At 37.0% G+C, this 14,791-nt stretch overlaps 1 pseudogene; it reads left to right on the top strand.

Annotated features, from left to right (window-relative positions):
- Nucleotides 1–232: 232 nt before the first annotated feature.
- LOC118975933 (ATP synthase F(0) complex subunit B1, mitochondrial-like) lies at nucleotides 233–13,320 on the top strand (annotated as a pseudogene).
- The last annotated feature ends 1,471 nt before the right edge of the window (nucleotides 13,321–14,791 follow it).

Below are 14,791 nucleotides of genomic sequence, written 5' to 3'. Positions count from 1 at the left end.
ATCTTGTGAGGTTAATAGTTGGTGTGGAAATTTTTTCTTGGCCATTCATCCTAAAAAATGATATACCCTATCTTTAATGTCCGGAGAATACATTCTTTCATGTAAGCATCAATCAGTTACTGAAAAATCATTTGCTGAGAACCATTCATTGTGTTTGTCTCTGTGCTGGTTAATGGAGATACAGAAGCAATAAGATTTGCTTCTCATTTCTATAAGCCGTAGATTTGTAAACATGTTCGAGACAGATGAGAGTAACAGAAGAGGTGAGGTGAGAATAACCAGCATCATCCTGATGAGCAGAGAAAACTGTAGAAGCAGGTAAGGAAGGTCCACAGAGAAAAGACTTTTCGGCTGAGCATGTGCTAGTTTTGATTTATTTATTTGTTCTTGTTTCTCATTGTCTCCTAAAGTGAAGGAAATTCACCTGACTCAGTCTAACATTCATAGTTTTAACTAACATAAATGATCTCTTTTAATCCCTCCAACAAATGTCTGGCACATATGTGTTATTCCTTTTTACATGTGAGAAAGTTGACCCTCAGAGATTCGGTGTCTTACTCAAGGTCACATAACTAGTAATTGGAGAAACTGTAGCTAAAATACTTGCTTGGCACCAATTCTTCTTCTTTTTTCACCCACATGCTGCCTCTACTTAATGGTATTTTGGCTTCATAGCCATAATATTTCTTGACTTAAAGTCAGCTCACAACTGATTATCCAATTTGATTTGGTGATCAAAATGCACAAGAATGTGCTCTTGTTTTTTATTGTAAGTATTAAAAGAACAAAGAAAATTACACAAGTAATGTTTATTGTTTAATTATTAAACACCAGGCCCAGTATTTGCATTGCACTTGAGTGGTTTAGCTCACCATAATTTTATAATGCAGCTGCTTCCTTTCCATTTTACAGATAAGCAAACTGAATGTGTCTTGGAGTGATGAGGTCACGTGACCAAGGGTGCACACTGGGCATGTAGAAGCCCTTGGATTTAGTCCTCGCAGTCTGGTTCCAGAGCTTAGGGACTTTACCACCATGTCCTAATGTCTGTAAGACACAACTTTTGTCCACTCTACGATAGTTCAGGAATTAATAAAATAGGCGATCCAAGCTGTTTGGAGACCCTTTCTAGACCTTTAAGAAATATGTTATTCTACTGTATAAACCTGAGTGAAAAGTAGAAACGATGTGGTATTGGGAAACCTACACTGTGCTTTTTATCCACACGCCACTTTATATCCCCACTCCTGTCTGTTTGAAAACACAAGATGTTGTAGCGGCTTCAAATGTATGCACAACACACTGCATATTAGTGATGGCTGTTTAGATGGCAAAGCAAGTGCATTGAGGGTGAGTTGGACTCGCTCACATCCATCCCTTCTGATCACATTGTCTGATAAGTGCTTTCTCCAAAATAAAGTGGTAATACTTTGGTCCTATCACTTGGCTCACCTTCTAGATTTGGTCAAGAAGTAGGAGGATCTATCCCTTCAACATTGCAAATTTGTTTGTATTTTTCTAACTTCAAAGGGCTTCTGGATTTTTCTCTGTGTAGCCTGTAGGAAAAAGAGGAGGAAAGTTGGGAGGAAAAAGAGAAGCAAGAGAGAATATAAATTCCAGGAGACTGAGAATCAGGGTCCCTTTTTTGATGCATGACTCTGAATTGGGTTTCATGGAGGGCTAAGTCAGGGTGTGGTCATCTGGTAGAGTTAGAGATGTCTGAATTCTCAGAGGAACATTATGGTTGGTGTGCCATTTTACACAGTAAGAAATATTAGTGATGAAAGGATTTTGTGGAGGGGGTCAGGCATTTAGTGCAGCAAATGCGCTGGTTCTTATTCATTAAATCAAACAAACAACAGCGACAACAAAGCCCAAAATATAAACACCCACTATGACCCTTAGAATGGATTTCTGGAATATCTGTTTTAAAGTTATTTTTATAATAATAGGGTGTAAAACTCTTTTTTGATATGTTGTCTTTTCTTAGCGTCATACTGATATAAAAGATCCAAGGGACAATCGGAGAAGCCGGGAGAAGGGCCAGGGATGCAGACGCGCTGGAGGATTCTTTATCCGATGACTGGGTTGGTTCTCTCTGTTCAGGTGATGAAGGTCAGGGATCTAACTGCAGCTGAGAAATTAAAGGGGTGCCCTTTGTCCCAATTGGAAGGCCAGATTTTGTAGCAATTATAGTACATGGATTAAATGGAAATGGAAGGGCAGAGGACGTACCCAGAAGCCCATTCACCTGACAGAGGAGTGTGTCAGACCAAGGGTGTGAGAGATATTCCATGAACCAGGATCAAAGGACAAATCTTGAACCTGAGAGGAAAGAAGACCATTGTGGGCTCAGGGTGGCACTGGATTTAATCAGACACCTTATATCGAGGGTATACATTTATGCTGAAAATAATTTGAAAATTGAATTTCTTTCTGAATATAAAAGTGATTTCCTATAGGCTTGATTTTCCTAATAGTCAAATTAATAACAGCTAATTTCCTAACCAGGTAATTCAGGGTAGTCATGTTAGCATAAAATGAACATGCCTCACAAGTTTTCTATCAAGAAAACTTGGTGAATGTCCACATTCTCAAGCTCTTATTATGAAATTAGTTCTGAGCTTTTCAGTTGTCTTGTCTGTTGTTGCAGGATATGACATGAATCATTTAATGTGGGAGTGCTATTTACCCCAGTGAATTCAATATTTTTCTACTCATCGTCTGGACTGGTTAAGAACTTCATTTTCTGGGACTAGTTGGCTCTGGAATAATGCTTTCGAAAAGTGCATGGAATATAACATTGTAGTTTGTCCCCCCAAACAAATAGGTGTATATATTAAAATGAACTTGAACAGCTGGCAAATACCTGCTTAGAAGTTGTTCTCATTTTAAAATAAAGCGTGGGACTAATTGAATTACTGTTGATTTCAGTTTACTTTTTGGGGGGAACTGCAGGATTATATTTTTTGCTGTCATTTTAAGAAAGTAATTTTAAAGTGTTATCTTGAGATAGAAATATATATCTTAAGTGCCAGTGCAACATTGAAAGAGCACTTTCTAACACCCCCAGAAAGAAAAGCTGAGGGAGAAGGGCTGTGGGGGGAAGGGGCACAGGATGAAAACTAGAGAAATGGGGTAAGTAAAGGGAAAGCATGTGTATCTGATTTCTGAATTATTCTGCTTTGTTCTTCCACAGAAACGGAAAGTGCTGTGTCACATGAAGTCACTGAAATCATAAATTCTTGTATCTTCTTGAGGAAAAATTATGTAGAATCTGATTAAAAATAATGGGCTGATCAAAACAGGAGATTAGCAGAGAGCATCATCGCCTTTGGTCATTCTTCAATATCACCTTTGATGCTAAGGTTATTAGTCACTCATTTGTAGTGAGGTACCTCATCTCCTATGTCAATCACCATGTTAAAATCCCACGAGAATTTATACTGCTTCCCAGAGCACCCACAAAACACAAAGATCAACATGCCCTTGTTGTGTACAAAATATATACTACATTCACCTAAAATGAAGTTATTTTATATCTCTGTCTCTAGACTTAATTGGGTGGCTGGGTGACTTACAAGAAAGTTTTCTTCGATGTATTTAAGGGAAAGTTACACTTACTGAGAATCCTCCTACCAGGAGTGAGATTGGAAAAAGATAAGCTTTCCGCAGAAAGCAATGTACTAATCATTTCCAGAATCTGTTTCTTTTTCTTCAGGTATTGCTTTTGGGTGAAGTGTGCTTTCTCTTACCTTATCCTAAAGTAGAATTTCAGCTGTGCTGGTGACACAGTAATTCATGGGAGAGACAGCTTCCCAGCATCCCCAGCAGCCGAGCAGAGACGGTAAGATCAGTCCTGGGGTGATCGGCTGTAACATACCCACGATGCAACGACAGTAGAGTCAGTGTGATTAGGCACAGATTCAAATGCAACTGTGAAATATCAAAAGTAGTAGTGACAAATACTCAAGTTAAAAAATGAAACTTCTGAGGAAAAGAGAAAACATATCAAAGTATCCACTGAACTCTTGAAAACTTTTTGTTTAAATTGTTTTTTTGAGTTCAATTTTTTTCTGTGGTCTTTTTAAATTTTTTTTTGTGTTGGGCTTGAAAAAGTATTTTCTATCTTAAAATAGCAACTTAGTGATGTCAAATAATCATAAAGTAGTAGACTTTTAAAGTGGAAAAAGAAAATTTAGTCACCATTGAGCCTATTTATAATAATGACAGATCATCAGAATTACCTAGAATCAGGCACACATGTGTGTGTATGTACAGGGTCTGGCAGAGGTGACGCCTGCATGACTGTGGTTGGTAGGGTGATAATATGGGTGTAATAATGGCTTTAATTTGAATATTTCATCTAAAATGTCATATGGTATGCTTGAGGGTAATATTGTTATGTTACAGAACTACATGGCTATGATTTTGTACTAAAAGATTTTGTAATAAGAAAGGGGCAATATTTGCACCAGACCATGAGTGTGTCTAGCTATATATCCATATATGCATATATTAAACTGTACAACTGCAATGTGTGTATATCTATACACAGGTTCTACATATACATGTATATGTAGGTTGTGTTGTTGAGACTCGGCTCTAATTCAGTGGGTCTGGACACTGGCAAATTGAGGTTTCTAATGACCAGGCAGCTTTGGAAATCACTTATGTCACAACTTCCATAACTTTGCCTCTGAAGCAACGGAAGGCTTGCAGAGACCGGCCAGCCTACCGATTGTCACACAGCCAACAGATAGCAGTTAAGGATAAAACCCAGGCTTCCTGATTCTTGACTTTTTCCATTAACCCAGACTTCTTCTTCTTGATGTTTTATGAGAAATGGCTAATCCCTTCTGTCACTTTACTTACAGCTTTCTCTAGTTTTTGTTTCATAAAAAATTATTTATGCTGCTGATTCACTACTTAGCCTTTAAGAGTAACCTGATATTGTGTTTGTACATAAAAATAAAGCTGTTAACACTTGGTCTCTTTGATTGGAAATGATTTTCATATGTTTTATTTCCCTTTGTTAAGATTTATCTTCTGACTTGTGTTTTTTTTTTTTCACTTCAAAGTTAAACTATTTAAATCTAGAGACAAGCAAATTGTTTATTAAACTGGCTTGCTTAACAGTTTCAGAAGTCTGCCAATGAATTGTTTATTGAGAGGGTTGTGTTCTTTCTTTCTCTCTCTCCTCCCTCTTATAATCCCCAAAGGAAATGGCAGATGTGAATAGCTGAAATGTAATCCACTGATTTGTTTGCCTAGTACACGTGTGACTGCCCTCTGTTGGAGAAAATTAGATCTGCTCTAATATGTTAGATTGTCTTGCCCTCTAGCGGTTTGGGCAGAGGATAGTAAGGAGGACACTGGAAAACTGCATGAAGGACCAGGTAATTATTTCTTTACTTTACATAACAAGATTCAACCAAAAGCCTGATTTAATAATAACTGTAATTTAAGAAGCAAGAGATAACCATGATCGAACAATAAATTTTATTTATGGATAAATCAATATAAATGAATGTGTTTTATATGAAATGTGAATTTACGGTTACTTTTTATATACAATTCAATTTACCACTTCTTTAATTGTAAACTAATAGGTTCTTTTTTTGAAAATGGAATTTCTTGAACGAGAATGAATCTTATTCACTATGGCTTAGATTCTATAAACTGAAGAAACAACATAAAAAAGATTTTAAATGAAAGAAAATCCTCTCACTTTTAAAGAAAAGTTATCTGTGACTTAAAATATAAAAGTTAAGTTGCCTATATTGAATTTACTGCCCTTTGACCTTAAACACAAACTTCATTATCACTCATTTAATTAATTCATTCAAAATTAATTAAGCATAACCCATTTTTTCCAGCTCTCAAGTGAATAATAAATAAATAAAACTCAATCATTAGTAACCTACCATAATTAGATTTGAAGATTCTGGCAGGGTTGAGTCTTATTTCTAAAGATAATTATCTTTCCATTTGTTTCATCGCCCCAAACTTGCCCCTTCCTTGACTCTTACAAAGTGAATTTTTTTCTTGGTTAGCATCTCAGCAATTCACCCCTGACTCCTCAGGGTAAAGTATTGAACCTGAACCACGATGAGCCTGTAATAGACCTTTGTTTCTAGCCCCTCTCCTAACCTTTGCTGCTTCTCTCGCTTCTCCTGGTGTCTGAGAAATCCTTAAACACCAGCACCAAAACCTCCACTGAAAGGCAAAGTGTCTTAAAATAAAGTCAATGACTTCTTTACTTTAAAAAAAATATATTATATATACACACATACATGAAGGATAGATATTCTGGAGGAGACAGGACAGCTATTCTAACCCAATTAAAGAGATTACCCTATAAGCATTTGTATTGTTTCTTTGAAAAAATTCAGTCTTCTCACTTCATGATTGTATCCATTATTGGATACGATCCAATGTTCTATCCATTATTTTTGCTTTTCCCAAATAATATCTGCTCATTTAAAAAACTAGGTCGGACACCAAACCTGAACTTTCCAATTAAGCCAAAGGACTTGTCCTTCACTCCTGGTACCAACAGGAGGACACTCAGCCAGGCGTGGCCCCACTGGTTGTGCAGAGACCGTGTCGGTCCTAATGAGTTGGCATTTCCTAAATGTTCGAATGATCACCATAGGGCAGCAGGACTCTTTCCTTTGTCCACACCGGAGCTTTCCATGTGCTGCTCCCTCTTTCGAGAATCACTCGGCCTCCCAGCCATATTAGACCTGGTCGTGTACGTACGTGTTATCTGGTGACCTCTAAAAACTCCAGGATATAACTGATCATAGTGGAGTTTGTAAAAACACTGGTAAGTTACTTGCTATGGTCCAGCCTACTCCTGAAAACTAGAAAACTTTAGTTATAAGTCTGGTTTTTAATTAAAAAATAATTCTTAAATTTGGCTTGTCCTTAAAATTTTTACCATTAATTCTTTTGGGGGATCATTTTTTAAATCAATGTTACTAATTCCAACTAGGTCCTTCTGCATATTACCTTTTATATGTTCTATCTTTCTATACTTTCTGGAAGGTTTTTAAAAATATTTCATCTTTCAGTTAATTAAATAATCTTCCAATAAGTTTTTTATTAATAGATTGTTATTTTTCATAACACGCCATTCTAATTTTATGGTCACTGAAAAAATTTTGATTTTAAACAAGTTCTCATCATCACGATATGCAAATTATACATTACGGTTGGTTTTTCTTTGTCATGTTGCAGATTCCTTTCCAGACTATGTTGAACACTGGTTTTCTGCTCTTATTGAGGAAGAAATGATCACAAAGCTCCGTGTGTGTCTAGTTCAGCAGACCTCATGTTCGAGGGAGTGGGTGGGAGCAGCCATTAAAGTAGGAAGCCTCAAAATGCCAGAATAAGGGGAGCTTTGCTCTGCGTGTTTTCACGCAAAGGGTCATGCTGGTTGTCCAGAGATAGATGATGCAGTTTTTAAAGAGAAGAACTGTGTTTTTTTCCCCCGTAACTAAGTTCCTGGCTATACATGTGGTGGTAGGCGATTTCCACCCTCTGCTGACCTTGAGGTCAAAGAGAGACAAAGAAAGAGAACACCGAATACTTGTTTTGTCTTTGTGATGAGGAAGTAGAGTGGCGGAGAAGAGTCCAGCAGTGCTGTTTTCATTCCCTTCGTGTTCTCAAAGCCCGTCTATGGCTCTGAGTGCACTGTCTTTATTTGAACCCAATGATAAAAGTCTGAAATATTGTCCGAGGTCATCTTGTCAAACTTCGGTTTGGGGGTTGGAATTCCTTTTATACAGTTTTACTCAATCTACTTACAGAATATACTTAATCATTCTCACTGAGTACTTCATGAAGTACAAATCACTGAAAAAAAATGCTTTGTTAGAAAACCCTTCTAATTTAGGAATAAATTCAGCTTCTCTTTTCCTTTCACCTACCAATTTTAATTTATCCCTTAAAAACATGCACTTCAGGGAACCCTGTGAAAACCTGAAATTATATATAAAAGTAATTTTATATGTGTATAGAACCATTTTCTGGGAAGAGAGACCATAGGCTTTGTTATAGATTTTCTCAACTTAATCTGCAAACAAAGAAAAGGCTAAAAGTCACTGACTTAAAACCGTGCAGAGAAAGGTGTCTTCCTTTAATTTCTGGCAGTTCTCCAAATACCTAAGGATAACTCCAATCCATTTTTGTTTTTTATATTTATACAATGAAAACCTCAAAGTCATTAAATAGCATGATACTGCAGCTATTTGAATAGGATTCAGATTTTAAAGAGCTCAATCTAAAGTTATAAATTTTGTTCGTGTCCACTACCCATAAAAAAGGGTCATTAGTAAAACAAAGCAATAAGTTCAGCACACTCTAAGTGATAGGAACTACAGGTTCATTGTCTTTCTGAAGAGGTGGAATGACCAAAATAATTCAGGAAATTTTCTGTGTGCTCTAGTGTTAAATCACCACTTGTAAGCTTTTCAGTAACAAAGGGTGGGATCAAATCAGTGAGATTTCTGCTTTCACTGGCAAATACATCACACTATTTATAAAAACCACTGTAAAATCTGGAGCAATTTTTAGAAAGAACAGTATTTTTGTACAAAATTAGCATGGCTTTATAAAAAAAATCACCATTATTAGGACTTTATGAAATTTCAAGTTAATTTTTATAGCATGTAATTTTTCTTTGTTAAATGATTTAAAAGATAAATACTAATTTTAATATACATTAGAAAAATTAGATAAAGCAAGTGATAGTACATAAATATCACTACCCAGTGTATTAATGTTAAGATTTGGGTACATATACTTTCAGAATAAAATATATTCTTTGATCTTTTTAATTATCAGCATATTATGAATGTCCTTTCAGGAGAGTGAATATAGACCTAACTTTTTCTTTTAAATTAAAATATGGCATTTCATTGTCTGGATCTGCCACCATTAATTTAATCTGTTAAAATAGATATTTTGTTTTCATTCTTTGCTTTCACAAACCTTATGCATATGTATTGTGATGATACTATACATGTTGCCAACATCCCCTTGAGGCAGATTTATGCTCCTACCCATAGTATATTAGAATCTTCCCCCCTTTTGTACACTCGGGCTAGACCAGGGTATCCTAGTGCATATTAGTTTTTACAGATTTGTTAGGCAAACAGTGGCATCTGTCCTTGTTTATGGTGCTTTCTTCCTTTTTGGCAGAGACGCGGCTCATTGCAAAGATCACTGTGTACATGTAGAGATAATAACAAGGTCAGCGGGAGTTCTCCTGGTGTTGAACTTGGGATTCCATGAATAATAAGAGCCATTGTAAGACGTCTGCGAAGAAAGATCCTGCAGCTTTGGAATAGCCTTTGCTTGATAATTTTAAAAGATGATTTCAGTCCCTCCCTACAAAGAGGAAATACATCCTAATACTCCTATAAAGCTAGAAAATGCTATATAAACATCAATACCTATTACAGTAAATTCCCAATTTCAAGAGGTGAGGGTGAAAGTAAGGAAAACGACGCGGAGAAAGGATTGCTGGATTCAGACATAAGGCAAAAGCTTTATTTTGACCAATAGCTTATATGAATCTCTAATACCTGATATTTCTCTTCAAAATTAAAATTAATTATTAAAAATAAAATTAAAGTAAAAAATGAAAATAAAAATTTAATTAAATTACATTGTTCGAAAATATGTTTTATAACACCCTAGTTTGAAGTAGTTATTAATGAGCAGAAAGTATTTTTAAAAAGGTGCTAAGAGCAGAGACCCAAGTTTAGATTAATTGCCAATGAATCATCTCATGAAAAATCACATTGCTATTATTCAATTACTTTAATTATAATGCATTTTAGAAATTAATCTATTTTATTTGATTTTTCACACATAAAAATGGAACCAAAAAAGTAATATACAATAGAGTTGTTTAAACTTATACTATATGTACAGAAGGACATTATTCTTTATTTTGTTTTAAATATGACAACTAAACTCCAGTGTATTAACACCTGAGGTTAGTCATAAATAGGCTTTATGGACTTGTTAAGCCAAAGCTTAACAAAAAAGGCAATTATGCACCTGGAATGTCCTGAAATTAACCTGATTTAGAATAACATTTCCAGAATATGATCATGTTAAGTCCATTTTCCCTACATCTACACCCTTATTTAGCTGGAAGATTTGTAATATAAATTGTATAATTTGATAATCAATGTTTTAAAATATATGCCACTCCCGAACATAGAAACGATGGAGAATGTGACACTCAGCGTGTAAACAGAGAACCGTTGTGACGCGCTGTGACGACCCACTCACTCCCGCCTGAGCTGTCTGCATCACAGCGACCCGGCCTCTGCGGCAGCCCGGAGTGGTCACTGGCCGTCTAGCCGATCACATCCTCACTATGTGCTGTGCACAATGACAGGTCAATTTCCTCTCAGGCCAGTCTTCAGGGGTTGCTCCCTCTGTCCCCTACACCATTGGCGTATCTGCACCTCTGCTGGGTACCATCTTCTTGACTTTTGGTGTCATTCCCTCCGTGTTTCTCCAGGGCTGAGTGCCCCAGGCCCCTCTCTATGGACCCCATATTTGGTCTGCTCCTTTGTTTTGCTGGAGCACATTCTCCTGCGGCTTCTTTCCCTCTGGAGCAGGTTTTAAAAAATCTATTTTTGAGCTCTTGCATGTTTGAAATTTATTATTCTGCCTTGATTTATTATTGAATTGTGTCAAAGTATAAAACTCATAAGTTAGAAACAATTCTCTGAGGATTTTGATGTCATTATACCATTGTCTTCTAATCTTCCAGGTTTGTGCTGTAAAATCCCGTACCGTTTTCATTCCTGACATTGCACACAGTGTATTCTTGACTTCTGTTTCTTTTAACTCTATGGAAGCATTTGAAATATCTTTGTCTAAATATTTTAAAAATTTCATGGTGATATACCTTGCTTTAGGCTTTTCTTCCCCACATATTTTGTTGGTTGGTTTCTGAGACCAGTATTTTAGTTCTGGGAAAAATTATTTTATTATTTCCTTTTAATGTATTTCTTTTTTATTGTCAATTTATCTATCTATCTATCTATTTATCATTTAATATATCTAATCTATCTGCCTTTCTTTATCTCCAAAAATTTCTACTAGCTGGATGCTGGACCTTGGGTACTTGTAGGGGTGACTTTTCCCACAAGTCCCCCCATCTGCCACGGATGAAAGTAAACACTACCAAGACATGATCTGCTTGGGGAGGAGAGGTGGCCAATTTCTCAGAGTAAAAAGGCCTTGAGCCCCTTCCTCCAAGGGCTTTTTTGGGTTGTAATACACAGGAATACAGGCGTCAAGGATTGAACAGTAGATAACATGTCTAAGAAATCTGAGGGCTTAGTCTGAGTCAGAGTCTGTCAGGAAGAAAGTTTGCAGAAACTTTAGGGTTTCCTGCTTGGACCCTTAACATATGAATGAAAACAGTCTTAGCAGAGCAGGTTTCACAGGTTTTTTAGGAACCCTTTGTGATGCCAGATTTTTCCCCAGGACACACTCTGGCAAGGCAAGGAGCTGCACCCCTCCCCATCAGGTATTCAGGCTTAAGGGGATTAGAGCCAGGAAGCCCTTCTCCCAGAGGACATGGGGACTCAGGCTGTGTCACATAGCTGGGGGGCAAGGGTCCATCACTCCCTCTTTGTTGCAGCCCCCTGAGTCCTTCCATGATGGCCTCCCAAGTGATCATGTCTGGCTTAGGTTGCCCCCCGCTGTGAGGGGTCTTACCCGTCATGGACTTCAGACCATGCTTTGGGCACAGGGAAGAAATCGAGGCAGCATTCATTACCATAGACAAGCTTTGTCTCCTGTGGCTCACATTCTGGAGGTCACTCGCTCATCCTTAGCCACGGGGGATAGTTACAATTCCTGAAACCAGTCAGAGCAGTCCACAACAGGTACTTAAAGTATTTTTATGTATATTGTTTGTCCATTGTTCTATTTTCTAAATGATTTTCTGAACAGTTTTTATATTTAACATTTAAATTATTTTTAATAATCTCATTATTATTTTAAAGCACCCTGTTCTCATTTCACAGATGCATAATTTTCTCATCCAAAATCTATATTTAAAAAAATATCTTCTATCTACTCCCTGCATTTTTCCTGCATTTCTCTAATTCTTCTGATGTTCATTTCAACTTTTTGCAAAAACAAACTGCTCATTGGCTTTGGAAACATCATTAACTTATCTGGAGATGCTTCATTGTCCAGTCATCTCTAAGAGGGAGACATGAAGAAACGAAGGATAACTCTGTTGCCTTATGGACTCCTGTAAAGCTTCCCATGAGGATTACTGGGTTGGGAACCTGACCATAAGACCCAAAATATCAAAGTCTGGGGGCCTTTTCATTGGGCAGGCAGTAAATCCAAGGAAAAACCTTAAGCCCGGGGTTATAAACTGCTTTGCAGCCTCCTTTCTGAATCAAGGAAATCCCAGCTTTTGGTTCCTTTAAGTTTTTATCACCACTTTGCCTGAGTGGTGGATTTGGGCAAACACCAACATTTCAGGGCAGGATTTTGTAACCCAAATGTACCCTTGCTGACTGTGCTACTTTCTGCTGCCGCCACAGTGGTCCCCCTCTCAAAGAATGCAGCCCTCCTCAGTCCAGGGGTACTGTAGACAGCAACGGTCCTTCACACCCGGCAGCCAAGTCTTGCCCCTGTGTTACCCCTTCCTGAATATGGAGGAAAGGTTCATCATGGGCTGATCCCAGAGGAATTCTTCCAGTTCTTTTACCCTAAAACCAGTGTAACAGGACGCAATGTACTCAGAACTGAGCTTATCCTATATTTTCTATACAAAGTAATATATGTGGTTATTTCAGAGACCATCTCTGTCATATCAACAAATAAGGTTACCTGTCTATGTAATTAAAGATATAGAGCCTCTATTAGGGAATTTGTGGATAAACTCAATAAGCAAAAAAAAAATTTGCTCAACTAGAAGAAGCAAAACAGGCTTCCATAAAAAACACCCAGGGTGCAATAGATCTGGAGGAGTCCCAGCAGACACTGGTTCCAAAACACCGTTACCTTTCCGAGGTCCAGAGGAACAGCATTGATGTGGAATTGGAGGTAAAGAATCGCCTGCGCTATAATGTCTCTGTGCAGAATACGATGCATTGAAAGAAACAAGAGCACATGGTGAAGTGGGTGAAGAAGCACATGGTGTGGAGCATCTCTGCACAGCAGGAAAAGGAGACAGTTGCCAAGTGCATTGCAGAGCTAAAGCTGCTTGCAGAGAAGACTCAAGTACAGTCAGTTCGGCAAAAGCGTCTATCCTAACTGAGACAGCTAGAAGCACTTGACTGACAGAATGGAAACTAGACTATGACAAAAGCTTTTTGTACCACCGAGAATAAGTAGCATAAATGGTAGGTAGAAAATAGGGGGAGGTTGAGAATAATATAGGAAATGTTGAGAAGCCAAAGAACTTATATATATGACCCATGGACATGAACTAAAGTGGGGGAATGAGGGTAGGAGGGGGTGTGCAGGGTGGAGGGGAATAAAGGGGCGGGGGGAATGGGACAACTGTAGTAGAATAATCAATAAAATATATTTTTAAAAAGCTTTCTGTACCACCAAGTATGGTGTTAGAGTTTACTTCACCTAAAAAGGAAAAGTGTGAGATTCATCTAGGGACAGAAATACAGAACTAAAACAATCCATTGGTCAGTGATTCTTGACCTTCTTGCTCCACATTTTGAATTGTTCCATGATCACATCTGAAAGTTTTTTTGTAAGCAGCTTGCTTCTAATAAAATTTGGTACCTGACTAAAGACTACCCAGTTATAATTTAAGTTTGTAACTAATTCTACCACCTTACAGTAAAATTGATAGTTGAAACAAACAAGCAAAATAAAAAAAATCCAGAGTTCATAGCTGAACATAGGAAATTTAGGACTCAGCCTACAGCATCCTTCAAGGTAAAGGGAATAGACCTAGCTATCTTCTCAAAACCTGGTTTATACAAACCTAGTTTATTTAGCAAACAGGTCAATTTATTTCCATCAACATTTAATAAATTAATTGGCGATCTTTGGGTGCTAATTAAAATATGAATAACAAAGACAAGTATATCAGCCACACCTGGAGTAGGGGCCTCCTTAATATACTATCTGATTTTAATGTAACTATACATTATTTTTTCTTTGTTTGTCTTATAATATATAATCTCTGAGATAAACTATCTTAACTTTAATACTTAGGTTGAATGTTGTGTTTGAAATAAATAATTGAAATGATTTGATCTAGGCTGAATGTTGTTTGAAATAAACAATAATTGAAATGATTTTTATCTAGGAACCAAAATGAAATTCTTAAAAATATTTTTCAAAATGCAAGCAAATAAAAGTAGTGATCTAAATTGAACACATTTCAATATCATATACAGTCTCCCCATTTTTTTTAGTTTTTATTATAAAAAAATCTGAAACACATGCAGAATTTAGGGGCACATCTTGTTGCACCCACACCTGGCCCACCTTCCACCACCCTCATTCCACACCGATTGATTCTGAAGCAAATCTCAGACAAATCGCATGAACATGTCATAATGCAAAACATATCTTGAAAGGATTGTTTATCCCTAGTAAGAGTTGTATTTGCACAGAAACATTGATAAAGGGTACAACTCTATTGACAAAATAATTCTTAAAAATATTTCAAAATGTCAAATCAGACCAGAAGAGCATGGTTAAACTATTTGTAATTCTCAAACAAGTTTATGATTAAATTACAAAGGAAACAACT

This window comes from Sturnira hondurensis, unplaced genomic scaffold (genome assembly GCF_014824575.4).
Source record: "Sturnira hondurensis isolate 20B ecotype Veracruz unplaced genomic scaffold, ASM1482457v3 Scaffold0020601, whole genome shotgun sequence".
Classification (NCBI taxonomy): domain Eukaryota; kingdom Metazoa; phylum Chordata; class Mammalia; order Chiroptera; family Phyllostomidae; genus Sturnira; species Sturnira hondurensis.
Note: the sequence above shows the minus strand (reverse complement) of the source record. Positions and strands in the feature narration are given on the sequence as shown.